Genomic DNA, 17,693 nt, shown 5'->3' on the forward strand with positions numbered 1-17,693 from the left:
AATAACAAATACTTTGGTTGGTACAACTCTGTCCCATGCAATATTTGGAGCATATTTATACTAAAAATTATTCGTTGTTTATCTGAAATTTGAACATGATTAGGTATCCTGTATTCTATCTGGCACCCATATGTGGCAGGGTTTATGACCTGTGACTCAAGGCAACCCACTCCCAACCCCCAACACACACTTGGAGTTTTGTTGGCTTTTCCAGGACTGAAAGCTCACAAGCTGTCAGGATGAAGGAAATCTTACAGTTACGGAAGGCTTCCCCCAGGGAGGCCTGTCTGACAACGAAGTTCACGCGGAAGGATGTGGAGCTGAGGGAGGAAAAAGATGCCTAAAAGACATGGCTCGATTCAGCATCCCTCCTTGAACTTCATGATTATGTGAGACAATAGAGTCCCTTTTGAGTCAAAGCAGTTTCAGGTGGAAATCCTTCACTCACAGCTCACTCAGAGTGCTGGCTAAATCTGCTGGGTAACACCCCCTCGGGCCTGCAGGAACCAAACCCAACTAAATTCAAAAAGGAAGGCTGCTCCTGAGACACCTCCGTTTAATTGCTGAGTGAATAGGGGTTCCCTGGCCCAGAAGGCAGCGAATCAACCCCACCAGCTCCTCGGGCACACCAGGAATCCTGGTTATAGCTCTGAGGTGCCACCTCTGTGATAGGATCATCACCTCTCCCATGTCCGTGACCAACACTGACAGCTGGCAGAGGAGCCCTCTGCTTCCTGTCCCCTCCCAGGGTTTCTTCTGCTCTTCCTCCCCTCAGTTCTAGCTCTTGTTTCTTAGGAGACCTTTTTCGCCTTTTAAGCGAGCTCCATCAGCCACATCTTTTTGCTCTTTCCCTTCCTTACCTTTCCCTCCATGCTCACCTTTAAGGATATGGCCCATGGACACTCTAAACAGCAGAGGGTCTGTTCATTCATCCTGTGCATCTCCTGGACTGGGCTAGAAATCTTAGAACTGGAGGGACATTAGGCCTGATCCCATCCAACCCCTCACCGACCCGATTCCTAGATGAGGAAACCGAGGTTCAGAGTGATTCCATCCTAAGTTACATGCAGATCAAAAGACAAGAGGAAAACTATGTGATTTGGGGAAAAGGTCCCTGGGTTTGGCTTCAGAAAGCCTGGTCGTTCATTTGGGCTCTACTGCACTTAACTTCTTCATGTCTGTATCTCCGGCTCGAGAATGAACTTAAACACTGGCTGCATCCACCTCACCATGACTTCCTGAGGCAGACAGATTTACAGAATGCCGAATGAACATGCTGGACAAAGGCCGCACGGTGTTCGTGTTCTTGGTATTACTGTTATTATTTAACAAGGCTAATCCGCCAGCGAAGGAAATGAGCACACATCACGAAATTAATTATAGATGTTTTTTAAAATGACTGTTTATATTGAAAGGAAGGCCTTGCATTTGCTGTACAATTTCAGGATAAGTCGTGTTTTGGAAAAATATTAATATTCAGAGTTGTGTTGATTAGCTTCACTCCTGTTGCTAAGCAACAAGGTCCTTTGTAGCCTTTGCCGTGTTGGTTTTTTTCCTGGGGGTGGGGGTGGGGAAAGGGATGAGAGATTAGGGGCAGGAAACTACATTACAGTAAATTATTCTGCTGGTTCAGCCAATTCCGAAGTTGCCTCAAAAGAAAAAAAAACCACTCCTTTAACAACCTATGTGATTATAGCTGTCGGATGAGGGAAACCAAACCCCAGCCCAGAGCTCCCCACTCACCCATGACTGGAGTTTCAGGTTTGGCAAGACTTGTGTTTACTAGACCAGGACTGAGCCACACGTGGCCCAGGACTTGCCACCATGATGAAATGACAATGTTCATCAGAGTTCAGCAAAGGCCGTCCTCCAGCGTGGAGATTAGGGGGTCGTGCGGCTGTGAGGAATGAATCAAACAATCCGATCTCATTCAATGGCTGCTGTGGCCTTTCCATCAAATTCTACCACTTGAATGGGGGACACCCTGGAGGAAGCCAAATAGTATGTTTTCTGAGCTAAAATGGAGACTCGTGAATATTTGAAGTTCATTAAAAATCCAGGACAGGTGACTCCAGCAATACATGGACTTAACCTTATGCAGCACCTACTGCATGTTTGGCGCTTTGCAGGGTTGGCTCATTGATTTCTGGCACCAACACTAGGAAGGATGTGGTAGTGTCCTCATTTTGGCAACCGAGTTCCAGAGAGATTAAGCAACTTAACCAAGGTTACACTAGCCAGTACAGGGCAGAGCAAGGATTTAAACTCAAGTCTTTCTGTCTCTGAGTGCCATGTTCCTGCTTAACTGGGCTGCCTGCCCTTGCCCATGTAGGAGGGGCTGGGAAGGACGTGGAGAGCCCATATCGGGGCTTTAAATAAAGTTGGCTTGTGGCTTCTGGTAGACTGAGGCCTGCTCAGCAAGTCTCCAGTTTCATCACAGACAGCCTTATTTGTGGTATTCTTCCAGTCACTATTGATGCATAACTAAAACCACCCCAAACTTAGGGACATAAACCACACCCATTTTATTGTGCACAAGGATCTGTGGGTCAGGAATTTGGTCAGGGCTCAGCTGGGTGGTTCTTTTGCTCCTCATGGCATTTACTGAGACCACCCAGTGGCAGGCGGGCCTGGTCTGGAGGGTCCAAGATGGCTTCACTCAACCTGTCTGGTGCCTTGATGGGGATGAGTTGTCACCCAGAGTGTGTGCATGTGGCATCCCCAGCCAAGCAGTCTCAGGATGGTTGGACTTCTTATGTGGTGACTGGCTTCCCCCACAACAACTGCCTCAAGAGAACTAGGCAGAAACTCCATGGCCCTTTCTGAGCCAGCCTCGCAATTCTCACAGTGTCACTCATGCCACATTCTATGGGTTGAAGCAGTCATGAACCCACTCAGATTCAAGGGGAGGGGACATAGACCCCAATTCTTAATGGAGGGAGTATCAGAGAACTTGGGGGCCATGTTTTAAAATGGCCACAAGTACCAAGTTCCTCACACCAGTGAAAATGGGTAGTCAAAAACCTTGGATGCTCTGAAAATTCTGCAAATGTATGAGCAGTAAAAACTCTGATATTCAATACTGTGAACCTCACTTGTTTTGATGAAGTTAGGGTATGGTCAGTTTAATAAATGGCAATCTTCATGAAGAGCTTTTGTTTGTTTTGAGTTTTATGTTCAGATGTTGTCATTAGCTGAGGGGCCTATCTTGTTGACCACCTAAGACTCATTTGTAATTAGTGATCCTATTTGCATAGTTTTAAAAACCCTTCTTCATTTCACTGTGATCATATTTATGATATTGGTTTGGTTAGGGAAAGTTTTTCTCATTGTAGAAATCAAGTGAGAGGATGTAGGTGAAAGATACTTCAGATATTCTAATGCGCTTTGCACATATGGGAGATGATGACTCTGGTCAGCTTTAGTGCTGGTCAAGTTTCCAATTGAAGTGATAAGCCTGGATGGGTTTTATTTTAATATATTAATGAAAAAATGGGCCAGGGAGTGGTGCCAAGCCAAGTGGAATTCAAAGCATATTCTGAGGATGGATTTTCAGAGCCAGGCTCCTCACACTTGGACTTCATCTCACCCAGCCTCAGAAGAGTTCAGAAAGGTCACCAGGTAGCAAATATCAGTGCCTCATTCTTATTTGAGAGAAGAAATAAGGGGTGGAGGCTATGTTTTCCTAAGAGTCAAGGGGAAGGGCTGGCCTAGAACCCACAGGCCCTGCCCTAGTCCTGAAGAACTGGAGACAAAAAATAGACACAGGGAGGTGTGGGCCCTGAGAGCAGAATAAGGCCAGGCATTGAACCCTGGTATGTTGCTGCTCCACAACCTACCTCAAAACTTGACATGCCAAGTTGTTGCGTGTAATTCAGTGGGTTGACTGGGCAGTTCTTCTGCTGCTCATGGTATTGGCTGGGGTCACTCACGCAGCTGCAGTCATCTGAGAGCTCAGCTGGCCAGAATATCCAACATGGCCTCCCTCACATGTCTGGAACCCCACTTGCAGGGACTGAAATGACTAAGGGCTGGCTGGGTCTCACTTTCTCTCCCTTCGTAGTCTCCTGTCCCTCTGGGTCTTTGTCTCTCCACGTGGTTCCACTTTCCAGTAGAGTAGGTTGGCTGCCAGGAAAACAAAGGCAGAAGCTGTCAGGACTCTTAAGGCTAAGGCCTGGAATTGGCAGAGTCACTTCCATGGCATTCTATTCATCACAACAACTCACGAGGCTGGTCTAGATTCAAGGAAAAGGGAAATAAGTCTCTATCCCTTGATGGGAATTATTGTCAGCCATATTTGGGGACTTTGTGCCTGCTACATTTCCTAGGCTTAGATAAAGGGACTGTGACATCAGAGACCTCAGACCCAGCCACTCCTTAACAGGTAACATCTCATTTTGACCATTTGTTCATCTAACATCAACCACAATAATGACAGCAGCTACTACTTACATAACACATACTATGTACCAGTCACTGTTATAAGGGCTTTACATTAATAAGCTCCTTTAATCTTCACAACAAACTTTTGAGGCAATGCTGTTATTATCCCCATTTTAGAGACAGGGAAACTGAGGCACAGAAAGGCTAAGTGACTTGCCCAAGGTTGAACAGCTAGTTAAGTGGCAGAGCTGGCAGATCCAGGCAGATGCTTCCAGAGTCTGTGCTCTCACCTGCTATGCCATCCTACCTCTCATTCCTTAACTCTACTGGGGTTGTTTAGAATATTGAGATACATAAGACCATCTACGGCAGAGACTGTTCCCCAGTATATTGCCTCCCCTTCTAACGTAGTAATCAAACCCCAACATTAAGCTGGGCACATGGCCACCTAGAAGAAAAACTATATTTCCCAGCTGACTTTGCAGGTAGGTGTGGCCATGTGATCAAGTTCAGGCTATTGGGATGTAAGTATAAGTGTCATATGGCTGTTTCCAGGAAACTTTCTTCAGAGACAGCTGATATTTGGCCATTGTCTCTTTTGTTTTTCATCTCCTGCTGCCTGGAATGTAGATGTGATGACTGGAGCTCTAGCCACCATCATGAACCATGAGGACAGGGCTTCACTTTCATCAAACTTAGGGAAATGTGGAATGGTAGGCTGGAAGGAGCCTGGGTCCCTGAGGTCTTCTTAGAACAACAGCCATTTCCATGCTGAACTGCCTGCCTCTGAACTTTTACACATGAGAAAGAAACCTCTATCACATTTAAGCCACTATAGTTTTGAGTGTCTGTTGTTCCTAGCCAAAATTAATCCTAATTGATATGGTCTCTATCTCTAAGTAGTTCACAGTCTATGAGAGAAGACAAAGAAGTACATAATTATGATCAAAGCAGAATGAAATAAGTGACCTAATCAAAGTGATCACACTTTACAAATCAAAACTGGGGACATGTGGCCTCAATACAGGACTATGGGGTCACTTTCCAATTATGAGAAATAATCTGAGAGATATAGTTTTGATGTTGAAATAATGAAATTTCTAGGATATTTACATGGTTTATGGATACAATGTGACATTTTTCGATTTAGGGCTAGCCCAGAAAATGGAGGACAAATGATAGCTATATAGCAATGGCAGAGATAAAAGGAAAATGCCATATAAGACCTGGGGAAGGAGCAAGAATTTCTGATGAGCAAATTCTAATCAGATTTGTGGAAGAAGAGGTAAAAATTTTAACTTGGCCTTGAATTTAGGGATGGAATTCTAGCAGAGAGAAGACCAAGAGCAAAGGCTGGGTAGTGTGAAAATGCATGGGGAATTCGTAGGAGACTGGGCAGGAGACCGAGCTGGAGAGTCCTCCTCAGTGGGGAGGAAAAAGTTTTTGCCCAGCTCCCTCTGGCAGGCCTCAGGCAGCTGCGTGGGCCTGGGATGTTTGGTGCCTCATGCACAATGGGGATCTTAGTAGCCATGCTGCTATGAGGGTATCTTTGGTCTCATGTAATTTTTATCATTTCGAGTTAATTTTTGTATATGGTGTGAGATAGAGGTCTTACTTTATTCTTTTGCATGGAGATATCCAGTTTCTTTTGCCTGCTTTTCGTTTTCTTATTTTTTTTACCCACTGTCTGGATTCAACATTGAGCCCCCTTATTACAGGACAAGCAAGCCCCACATATTTCAAGTGAACAAAATGAGGAGCATGGACAGAGGTCTGGCCATGATCTCAGTGCTGTTGTTCACTTATTTTGAGGTGCACAGTTTAGTTTTAAATATTGGTGACCTCACCCAGCACATTCTGAGAAAAGCCCTGCAGAGAGATGTGCAATGGAAGGTAGCTCCTAGTAGCCCAAGTCTCTCTTTAAGTGCCTCTCCCCAGAAATCTTTCCTTTTGACTTAGTGAGGTTTCGCAGGTTCGTGGATTAGCAGAGTAACAATCAGCACAGTCCTGCTGAGAAGATGGCCAATTGCCCAGAGCCTCAGTCCACAAAGCCTTTGTTAATAATCTGATGTGGGATTAGGGCAAGGGACATAATAATGAGGCTCTTAATAAAACCTTTTTTCAAAGACTGAGTTTGTAAAATATTTTTCAATAATGATGATAATGCCTTCAGGCATTGTGGGAGTTGGTGCTCTAGACCTGTTGAATACTGGCTGTCCAAACTCTTGCCTTCCAGGGAAATTTAAAGGGCAATGAGCCAGGATAAGGAGTTAGTAAAGAAAAGCAAAGACTGTGCCTTGAAATGTTGGTATGGATGACCCAGGAAATGCTCATTTTCACAGCAGCTCTTTTCAGAGGCAACCATTCACATATGTGCACATTCATTCATTCACAGTGTATTTTATTGAGATAAAATTTACATAACATGAAATTATCCACTTTAAAGGGTACAATTCAGCAGAATGTAGTAGATTCACAATGTTGTGTGACCATCACCTCTGGCTAATCCATAAACATTTTCATCACCCCAAAAGGAAACCCCATACCCATTAAGCAGTCAGTCCCTATTCCCCCCTCCCTAAGTCCCTGGCAACCACTAATCTGCTTTCTGGTTCTACTATTCTGGATATTTCATATAAATGGAATTAGACAATATTTGTCCTTTTGTGTCTGATTTCTTTCACATATTGTTTATCCATTCAAGGTTTCAAGGTTTATCCATGTTGTAGCATGTATCAGTACTTCATTCCTTTCTATGGCTGAATGATAATCGATTATGAATATATCACACTTTATGCATTCATCCACTGATAGGCATTTGGTTTGTTTCCACCTTTCACCTATTGTGAATAGTGCTACAATGAACATTTGCATACAAATATTTGTTTGAATAGCTGTTTTCAATTCTTTTGGGCATATACCTAGAAGTGGAAATGCTGAGTCATATAGTAATTCTATATTCAACCTTCTGAGGAATTACCAAACTGTTTTCCACAGCAGCTGCATCATTTTACATTCCCACCAGCAATGCACATGAGTTTGAATTTCTCCACATCGCCACCAACACTTTTTATTTTCCTTTCTTTAAAAGAAGTATAGCCATCACAGTAGATATGAAGTGATATCTCATTGTGGTTTTAATTTGCATTTCCCTAATGACTAATTAGATTGAGCATCTTTTCGTATGCTTGTTGGCCATTTGTATATCTATCCCAAGAAATATCTATCCAAGTCCTTTGCTCACTTTTTTAAAAATTGGGTTGTCTTTTTGTTGTTGCGTTGTAAGAGTTCTTTATATGTTGTGGATACTAGACCCTTATCAGATATATGATTTACAAATATTTTCTTTCATTCTGTCTTTTTACTTTATTGACAGCAGCCATTGATGCACAAAACCTTTTAATTTTGGTGAAGTCCAATTCATATATATTTTTCTTTTGTTGCCTATGCTATTGGTGTGCTAAGAATCCATCACCAAATCTTAGGTCATGAAGATTTACTCATCTATTTTCTTCTAAGAGTTTTATAGTTTTAGCTCTTACATTTAGGTCTTTGATTCATTTCGAGTTAATTTATGAATATGGTGTGAGGTAGGAGTCCATCTTCTTTCTTTTGCATGAGGATATCCAGTTGTCCCAGCACCATTTGTTGAAGAGACTACTCTTTCCCCATTGATTGGTCTTGGCTCCCTTGTCAAAACTCAATTGAACATAGATGCATAGGTTTATTTCTGGACTCCCAATTCTATTCTATTTATCTATATGTCTATTCTTATGCCAGTACCACAGTTTTGATTACTGTTTCTTTGTAGTAAGTTTTGAAATCAGGAAGTGTGAGCCCTCCAACTTTGTTCTTTTTCAAGATTGTTTTGACTATTAAGGGTCTCTTTCAATTCCATATGAATTTTAGGATCAGCTTTTCTATTTCTGAGGAAAAGTCCATTGGGATTTTGATAAAGATTGTATCGAGTATGTAGATCACTTTGGGGAGTATTGCCATCTTAATAATGTTAAGTCTTCCAGTTCATGAACATATGATCTTGCTACAGTTTCAATGTAGTGGCCTCTCAAAAATTCATGTTGCAACCTAATCACCAAGGTGATGATATCAGAAGGTAGGATCTCTGGGAAGCGATTAGGTCATGGGGGCTCCTCCCTCATAAATGGATTAGGTAGAGCCCCTATAAAAAAAAAAAAAGCCCTACCCCTATTAGGTAGGACTCGTGGGACTGGGTTCATTCTCTTTCATTATTCTGCCATGTTAGGACACAGTGTTCTTCCCCTCTGGAGGATGCAGCCCTCACCAGACACCATATCTGCCAGCACCTTAATCTTAGACTTCCCAGCCTCCAGAACTGTGAGAAACAAATTCCTGTTCTTTATAAATTACCCAGTCTACAGTGTTATAGCAGCACAAACAGACTAAGACAGATGTCTTCCCATTTATTTGGATCTTTTTTACTTTATTTCAGCCATATTTTGTAGTTATCAATATACAAGCCTAGCACTTCCTTGGTTAAACCTATTCCTAAGTATTTTATTATTTTTGAAGTTATTGTAAATAGAATTGTTTTCTTAATTTCATTTTGTAAAAAATAGAGGGTTTTTTTAGAGCAGTTTTAGCTTCACAGCAAAGTTGAGCAGAAAGTACAGAGAGTTCCCATTTACCCACTGCCCCTACACAGTCACAGCCTCCCCCAACATCAGCATCTGGCACCAGATTGCTACATTTTTACAATCAATGAACCTACATTAACACCTTATTATCACCCACAACCAATAGCTTACATTAGGGTTCACTCTTGGTGTTGTACATTCTACAGGTTTGGACAAATGTATAATGACATGAATCCACCATTCTATGATCATACAGAATAGTTTTACTGCCCTAAAAATCCTCTGTGCTCTGCTTATTCATCCCTCCCTCCCCTCTAGCCCTTGGCAACCACTGATCTTTCTACTGTCTCCATAGTTTCATCTTTTCCAGAAAGTCATGTAGTTGGAATCATATAGTATGTAGCTTTTTTGAAGTGGCTTTTTTCACTTAGTAATGTACATTTAAGTTTCCTCCATGTCTTTTCAAGGCTTGATTGCTCATTTCTTTTTAGTGCTGAATAATATTCCATTGTCTAGATGTACCACAGTTTATCCATTCACCTACTGAAGGACATCCTGGTTGCATCTAAGTTTTGGAAATGACAAATAAAGCTGCTGTAAATATCCATGTGCAGGTTTCTATGTAGACATAAGTTTTCAACTAATTAGGGTAAATATCAAGGAGTGCAATTGCTGGGTCATATGGTAAGGTAAATTTAATCTTGTAAGAAAGTGTCAGACTGTCTTCCAAAGTTGCTGTACCATTTTACATTCCCACCAGCAGTGAATGATAATTCCTATTGCTCCACATCTTTGCCAGCATTTGGTGTTAGTGTTTTGGATTTTAGCCAGTCTAATAGGTGTGTAATTGTATCTTGTAATTGTTTTAATTTGCAATTCCCTAATGACATACGATGTTGAGCATCTTTTAGTATGATTATTTGCCATCTGTATATTTTCTTTGGTGAGGTATCTGTCCAGATCTTTTGCCCATTTTTAAATCAGGTTGTTCATTTTCTTATTGTTGAATTTTAAGAGTTCTTTGTATATTTTGGATAACAGTCCTTTATCAGATACGTCTTTCACAAATTTTTTTCTCCCAGCCTGTGGATTGTCTTCTCATTCTCTTAACTTAATTTCGCTTTTAGATTGTTCACTGCATGTTTACAGAAATACAACTGATTTTTGTGTGTTGATCTTGTATCCTGCAACTTTGCTGAATTCACATCAATTAAAGAACTTGCAAACTATAGAAAGACCCAAGTCAAACTGACTTTTACAATAGGGATATTTATTGGCTCACATAATTTAAAAATCCAGTGGGCTTCAGGCATAGTTTTATCAAAACTCTGGCTCCATTTCTCTGTACTTCTGCACCTATTCCATGCTCAGGTTGACTTCCCTTGTGGTTGTAGATGCGTGCTAACAGAAATTGAGTCTTCTTGCTTCTTCAGTCACATCCAGGAAAAGAAAGAGAGCATGTTCCTTCCCTCAAAAGTCCTGAGCATCTCTGATTGGATCATCCCCTGTCACTGTGATGAATGAAATGGAATTGCTGATTACCTTTGGCCATGGAGGTACGGATAGATTCATACCCACCTAAATTGCATGGTTGCTACATAATGGAGGTAGAGAGGGGGAAGGGAAAGATCCTTAGAGGAAAATCTTAGTGTTGTTAAGAAGGGTAAAGGGAGTGTCCATCAAACTCATGAAATTTGCTCAGTGCCATGCAGTATTTAAAGAATATTTGTTGAGTGAATGAATGAGAAACCTGCTACTCCTCTCACTGATGTGAAGTTGTCTGGGACTGTGGCAGTCTCTCTCACGGTAGTAACCAACTCTTCAACCTCTGGAAATCCCCTCTGAGATACCTGGCTCTTCTATGGGGAGGAAAGAATTCTGTCTACTGGACCTATAACTTTTCTGATTTCTGGGCAGCAAGACCCTAGCAGAATAGACCCCAAGAACTGAGAACACTGGAGAATCCACATATTAAAAATGAGCAGGGTGGGCCTTGCAAATTAATGGTGTGGCTTTGAAGTCCTCATCCACAAATTGTTCCCCAGGCCTGGTACCTGACATTCTACCATTAGAAATTTACTCCTCCAGTTTAAGTTTAAAATACCTTTTTACCTTCAATATTGTCCCCCTCAGACTAGGGCATTGGCTTGCAAGCAAGCATCCCAACTGATAGAGCAGGAGTGTCCAGCTTTGTAGAGTCCAAACAATAGCAACACTGATGAATTCTGAAGAGGATGTTCAGTGATAAAGGATAACCTACACCAGAGAGACAAAGTCAGGGATAGGGGTCTCAGGAGCCTCATGACCTAAATTATGAAAACTTACTTCTCTTCTCTTTCTAGACATCCAGCATGGGTCCGGTTTCATTGGTTATAGACTCAGCCTCTTCTCTGATTGACACCAAGATCCACTGTGGCAGGAAGTATTTTCCAACAATATCTCCTGTCTCACATATTCTTCTAGAATCTTGACACTCTTGCATCAATAAGTTGAGTGTATGACACTTACCCTTGAACAAAGGGTGGCCTTTGTTACTGCCTCAACTAGTAGAGTGTGGTGGAAATGATGCTATGTGAATTGTGAGGCTGGGTCATTAAAAATATAATGCACATTTGTGCATTACATAAATGTCTCTCTTGGGACACTTGCTCTTGGAATCCAGCTACCACACTGTAAAGAAGACCAAGCAACCCATGAAGAGGAACCAAGGCTCCCAACCCACAGCCCCAGCTGAGCTTACAGCCAACAGCCAGTACCAACTTGCCAGTCATATAAGAGAGACATCTTGAAAGTCAATTCTTGTAGTAAGCAGCATCTAAGTGGCCCTCAGTGATGGCATTCATGTTCTTGTGTAACCCCCTCCCCCTGAATGGAAATGAGACTGAATACCTAGCTTCTAACAAATAGAGTACAGCAGAAGTGATAGAACGATGCTTTCAATGTTAGGTTTTAAAAGGGCTGTGGCATCAGTCATATCTCAATAAAGAGGGAAAAGAAGACTGTGGCTTCTAATTTGGACACTGTCACACATTCTCTCTGTCTTGCATTGCTTGCCTGGGGAAGTCAGCTGTCATGTTATGAGGCGGCCCTGTAGAGAGGCCCATGGGGTGAGAAACTGAGACCTGCCATCAACCGTGTGAGTGAGCTCTGAGGTAGATTCTTCCATCAGTTGGGCCTTCAGAGGGGAACACAACTCCAGCTGACAGCTCGACTGCAACCCCATGAGGCACCTTGAGCCAGAGGCACCCAGCTGAAAAGAGGCACCCAGATAAACTGCACACAGATTTCTGACTCAGAGAAACTGTGTGAGATAGTAAATGTTTGTTATTTTAAGCCACTTAGTGTTGGGGCAATTTGTTAGGCAGCAATTGATAAGTAAGGCAATCTTTTATTCTCCAGTCAATACGGCCCAGCTGAAGCTGCATGGAGGAGAGACTAGATGTCCCCACTGAGCTCCACTCTAATTACAGAGTTGTGAGCAAAATTAATAATTGCTGGGGTTTCTAACCTGCTAGGTTTTGGAATACTTTGCTATGCAACTATAGTCCACTTTTTCTCATTCAAAGCTATATAACAGATGCTGGAGAAACAAAGCAATAAACAAACCAAGCCAACTCTTATCTACTATAGTCTAGTGTGTCAGTCTGCTAGGGCTGCTGTAATGAAAGGCCATAGACTGGGGGGCTTAAACAGCAGACATGTATTTTCTCACAGTTCTGGAGGCTGGAAGTCCAAGATCAAGGTGTCAGCAGGGTTGGGTCCTGCTGAGGTCTTTCACCTTGACTTATAGATGGCCATCTTCTCTCTGTCTTCACATCTTTTTCCCTCTGTGTATGTCTGTGTCCTAATCTCTTCTCCTTTTAAGGACACTGGTCATATTGGATTAGGGTGACCCCATGACCTCATTTTCAGTTAATCATCTCTTTACAGACCCTATCTCTAAATACAGCCACATTCTGAGGTACTGGGGGTTAGGGCTTCAACATATAAATTTTTGGAGGACGCCATTCAGCCTGTAACACCTAGTCAACCCAGTTCCTTTAAAAGGTCCTTAAAGAACCGATTTTCCAAAGGATAAAATGTGTCCTCTCTTCTTGCTGAAGTATTTTATAATGGTACAGTTTTCATACTCTTCCCAAAGGTTTTTAAACTCACTTCTGCTTTTAGGAAAGCAATACCACCCTCCTAGTGCTCCCTTCCACCTCCCTCCCTGCAGGTGTCTGTGCATCACCATGCTAGGTCCAGAGCCCACGGCTGATGGAGGCTCACAGCAGACATAAGCTCCAAGCAGTCACAGGGCTCATAACAAAGGCTCAGGCGACCCGGATTCAAGGTGGACACAGTCCTACAGAGGCCACAGACCTTACAGCAGACACAGGCCTTCAGTGGTCCCTGGGCCCAGAGTCCAGGCAAATCTTGACTCCACAGGCAAAAGGTGAGGCCCACCTTCCTAGTTTTGTGGCGGTTTTAGTGAGGCCAGAGGAGCCAATTCCTCATCTCCACTTAAGCACTCCAGAGGATTAATGACAGGATAGATGATGGCTTGAAGCAAAGCAGAAAGCTGTTACCTTCAGCTTAGCATTAATTCCATTGTTATGAGGCCAGACACCTCTGCTCAGGTTGTTTTCTGTTTTCCTACAAAATGAGGGGTAGGATGAAGGGCAAGTTTTTCCACAGTGGGATATCATCCTTCTGCAGCAGAGCTCCCCTGCTAGGGGTGGAGGCATGGCATGGGACCAAAACTCTGAGGCTGCTGGTCAACAAAGGCTTTTCCTGACCAGATTGGAGAAGCTTCTCGGAGGTGTTGCTGGTGTGCCAGTTCTTCATTTCCCTCTGGCCCACCCATCTGTCCTTTCTACATGTCTTCATTAGCATGACCATGGGCCAGGCATGGGGCCAGGGGCTTTTCTTCTGTGACTTGGGTTTATACAGCTTCCAGGAAGCCTGCCAAGACCTTCCTCTCCATCCACAAACCCCAGCTTGTCCCCAGATGACTTGAAATCCCCCCATCCCCAGGTAAACAGACTTTCTGAAGGTTGTGGCACTTTTCCTGTAGTGGGCAGGCGGGTGAAGAAAGGTGGGAAGGGGCTCTTGGCAGCTTCTTCCCATTCTATTAGTCGGGGAGGGGCAAGGGCTGTAGGCACAGAAAGGCAGCCTTCTTCCATAGGATTCTTGGCCAGCTTTCCTGCCTAGGTTTGCTAGCCCACTCTCGGGGAACACACCTGCCAAGAAAAGCAAAAACCAAGGGCCCAGGAGAGAAGCCGCCAGGTACAGAGCACAAGCCTCTAAATGGCTCTTCAGCTCCAGTCTAAAGCTTAGAAATGTGACTTTCAGGTAGGACAAAGGCTGCTGTGGAGCAAAACTGGGACAAATATATAACAATGCAGCGATGCTGTAATTCCACTTACTCACTGGTTTATAAGGAGAGTGGCTTTCATCGGAGCCTCTCGATGTGCCCTGTGGGGGCAAGGTTTCGTTTTAGAAAGGGGTCCACTGAGTCACCACCTCACAGGGCACAGGGGTTGAGCAGCAAGAACGCCTTGCCCAAGGAGGGCTGGGGGCCCTCGCACCACCAAGATTGCAGGCAGGCCTCTAGGTCTCAGCCCTGTCCTTGGCTGGGGCTGGAAGATCCCGATTAACATGAAAACGGAAGCCAGTTCAGCGTCCTCAGACAGCTGGCGGCTTCTGCTGCGTCTGGGGGGAAGGTAATCGTTCCATCACTGTCTTTCTTGGCCAATTAGATGATTCAGCATATTCCCAGCCTCTCTTTCGGCTGAGGTGATTTATAGTGAGCTCTGCAGGCCCGATGGGGGTGAGCGACGGGAGCAGGGCCCATCTTCTGCGTGCGCGTGTGCGCGTGCAGGCGCGTGTGCACACTTACACGTCACATGCACAGCACCAGATGGGGCTTGTGTGCAAGAGAAAGCATCTGCAGGCCTCTCGCAGCCACTGTGGTTGCTGACAGTTTCTACTGGAGAAATTCTCTCAGGCGAAAATATTTACTTATAGGTATCCCTCCAGGATCATTTTTGCAGGCGTCAAAAGGGAGGAATGAAAAGGAGGGCAGGGGGTTAGGGCTTAGTCCTCTAAGCTGTTTTGCATTAAGAGCTTCTGGCAGAACAAACGAGAAGGTGCCTGCTTTGTGGGAGGTGAGGGGGCTGAGCAGCTTTGCCTCTGACGTCTGAGCTCGTTCCTCTGATGGCTGCCCCAGAAAATGAGCCCAGTGCTAAGGCGACAGCTGTGGGCACCCGTCGGATATGTGTGTATGTTGGGGACATGCACAAGATGCGCCTCCACGTCAGCGATCAAGCCTTTCTCATGGATGTTTTTGATGAGCTGCTCTGTGGAATTGCTCTAATGTGCAGTTGCGCCCATCCTGGGGTTTGGATATATTTGTACCTACTGCACCTGGATGGTCCTTAGGGGTGAGGAAGCCCCAGCGCAATCTTCCTGAAGGCCTTGAAGATGGATCATAATGCTTTCTGGCCACCATGAGGAGGACTGGTTGTTTCATCCATCTGTCTTCCCCACCAAGGTGGTCTCTAGCTTCTGTAATGAACTTTTGGTATCACCCATAGAATGGCAACCTTTCCCAGCCCCTTTCCAAGTTGCCCCTTTGAAGTCTGAGGGTCCTGGCCTGACATCCTTTACCATCCTCATCACTGTCACTGTCAGCACCACAATGTCATCTTCCCCCATGTTTATTATGCACCTAGTATATGCTAGCTATTATTCCAGATGCTTTATGTACCTCATTTATGCCCCCAAGACAATTCTTTGGCAGTACTACTAGTATCCTGTGATGGTTAATTTTATGTCAACTTGACTGGGCCACAAGGTGCCCAGACATTTGGTCAAACACTGTTATGGATGTATCTGGGAGGGTGTTTCTGGATGAGATTAACATCTGAATCGGTGGACTAAGTAAAGCAGAGTGCCCTCTCTAATGCGGGTGGGCCTCATCCATTCAATTGAAGGCCCGAATAGAAGAAAAACGTTGTGTAAGACAGGACTTCACCTGCCTGACTGAGCTGGAACATTGGTCTTCTCCTGCTCTTGGACTGGCTAAAACATGGACCAAAAGGTGGCCCACAGTGAGCAAGGTGACCTGCCTTGGTATAATGTAGAGGAAGGGATTCAAAGGCTTAGGGAGATTGGAATATTAGAGGGGATTGTCATTTAAGACTACTCACCTACCCTGGGAGGGTACAGAATACAACTCTTTTACCAACACCATAAGAAATAAATTAGTGAGGGGAGCTCTGGCATCCTTGAAGAGCTCTGCTGTGATCACCGTTCTCTGTAAGCCAGACCTCACAGCGGGAACTGCAGCCCCTGAATTACACTAAATGTAATGGGTGTAATTGGATTCCAGGGTAGAAGAAGACAAGTGGTAGACACTCAACTGCCAAGGACAAGGTGGCATTGTTATCATAATGGACAGCAGAGTCAAAGCAGCAATCAGAATAGTCTGACTCCTGCAGACTTATGGCATTGGCTAGATGATCATGGTGCTCCTAGAAGTGAAACAGGTAGGGAGCCTACTAAATTCTTACTTGATCGGTATAAGCAGAAAAGTTCTAGGTCAAGAGAACAAAAGTCTAATCCAAATCTTAAAAACAGAGAGTCACGGCCCCTCAATCAATTCCCAGACTTGAGCCAGTCTACAGACCCAGAACCCCTTGAATAAAGAGGGGGCAGGGATCCTTTGAGGAAGGACCCTAGTACACTGTCAAAATCTTATATTATTCTATTGGTTGTTTCTCTGGAGAACCTTAACTAATACATATCCCCATTTAACAGCTAGGAAAACTAAGGCACAAGGTCTGATTTAGGAAGTTAGGATTTGCACCCAGAGAGGGTGACCCCCTCTGGCTCCTTAGCTTCTGCATATTCTAATAATTCCTCAGAAGGTTCAGTGTGGAAGAATGCACTGAGAAACCTGGGTCCTGGGCTGGGCCACTAACTTCCCCATCAAGATGTCCTGGCCACCATATGGAAGGATTAGTGAGAATTCCAGAGGGATGGCTCATCACATCCTGAGTTAGAAAACCTCAGTCACCCTAAGAAGACAGGTGATGTGCTGGAAGCAGGAGGTGGGAGAACCAGCTGCTATTTCTACCTAGCCACTGACTTGGTGTGTGGCCATCTCTGTGCACCTCAGTTTTGTCAGCTGTGAAAGGGGAGGCATAGGCTTGAATATCTCTGTTGCTCCTTAATTCTGTGACTCAACAGGGCTGTGGCATTTCAGATGGATAATCGAACAGCCCTAAGTAACCAATTTGGCCATTGTACAATCTGAGTGCTTCACAGTAAATGTACCCAACTACGGAGTAAGGAACTTGGAAAGTGACAGTTCAGGGTTTGAATCCAGGCTCTGGCCTTTACTGTGAGACTTTGGGCAAGTTCCTTAACCTCTCCAAGCCTGTTTCTGTGAAATGGGGATAACGATACCAACTCCTGGGATTTCTGAGACATTTAAAGGTGGTAACATAGGCACCATCTGTGGTGTTTCCTTCCCTTCCTGACACAATTGATGTCAACATGGCTCATTTCCCCAGCTGGAGGACTAAAAGTGTTTTCCATTTCTTTCTCTTTTTCTTCGTAGGAACCTGAGAAAGCCTTGAAAAGACTATTGGATCCAGCTATTCTTAAAAGGTCAGGCTCGCTTTCTGTCTCTATTTTCTCCTCCAC

Source organism: Cynocephalus volans, chromosome X (assembly GCF_027409185.1).
Source record: "Cynocephalus volans isolate mCynVol1 chromosome X, mCynVol1.pri, whole genome shotgun sequence".
NCBI lineage: Eukaryota > Metazoa > Chordata > Mammalia > Dermoptera > Cynocephalidae > Cynocephalus > Cynocephalus volans.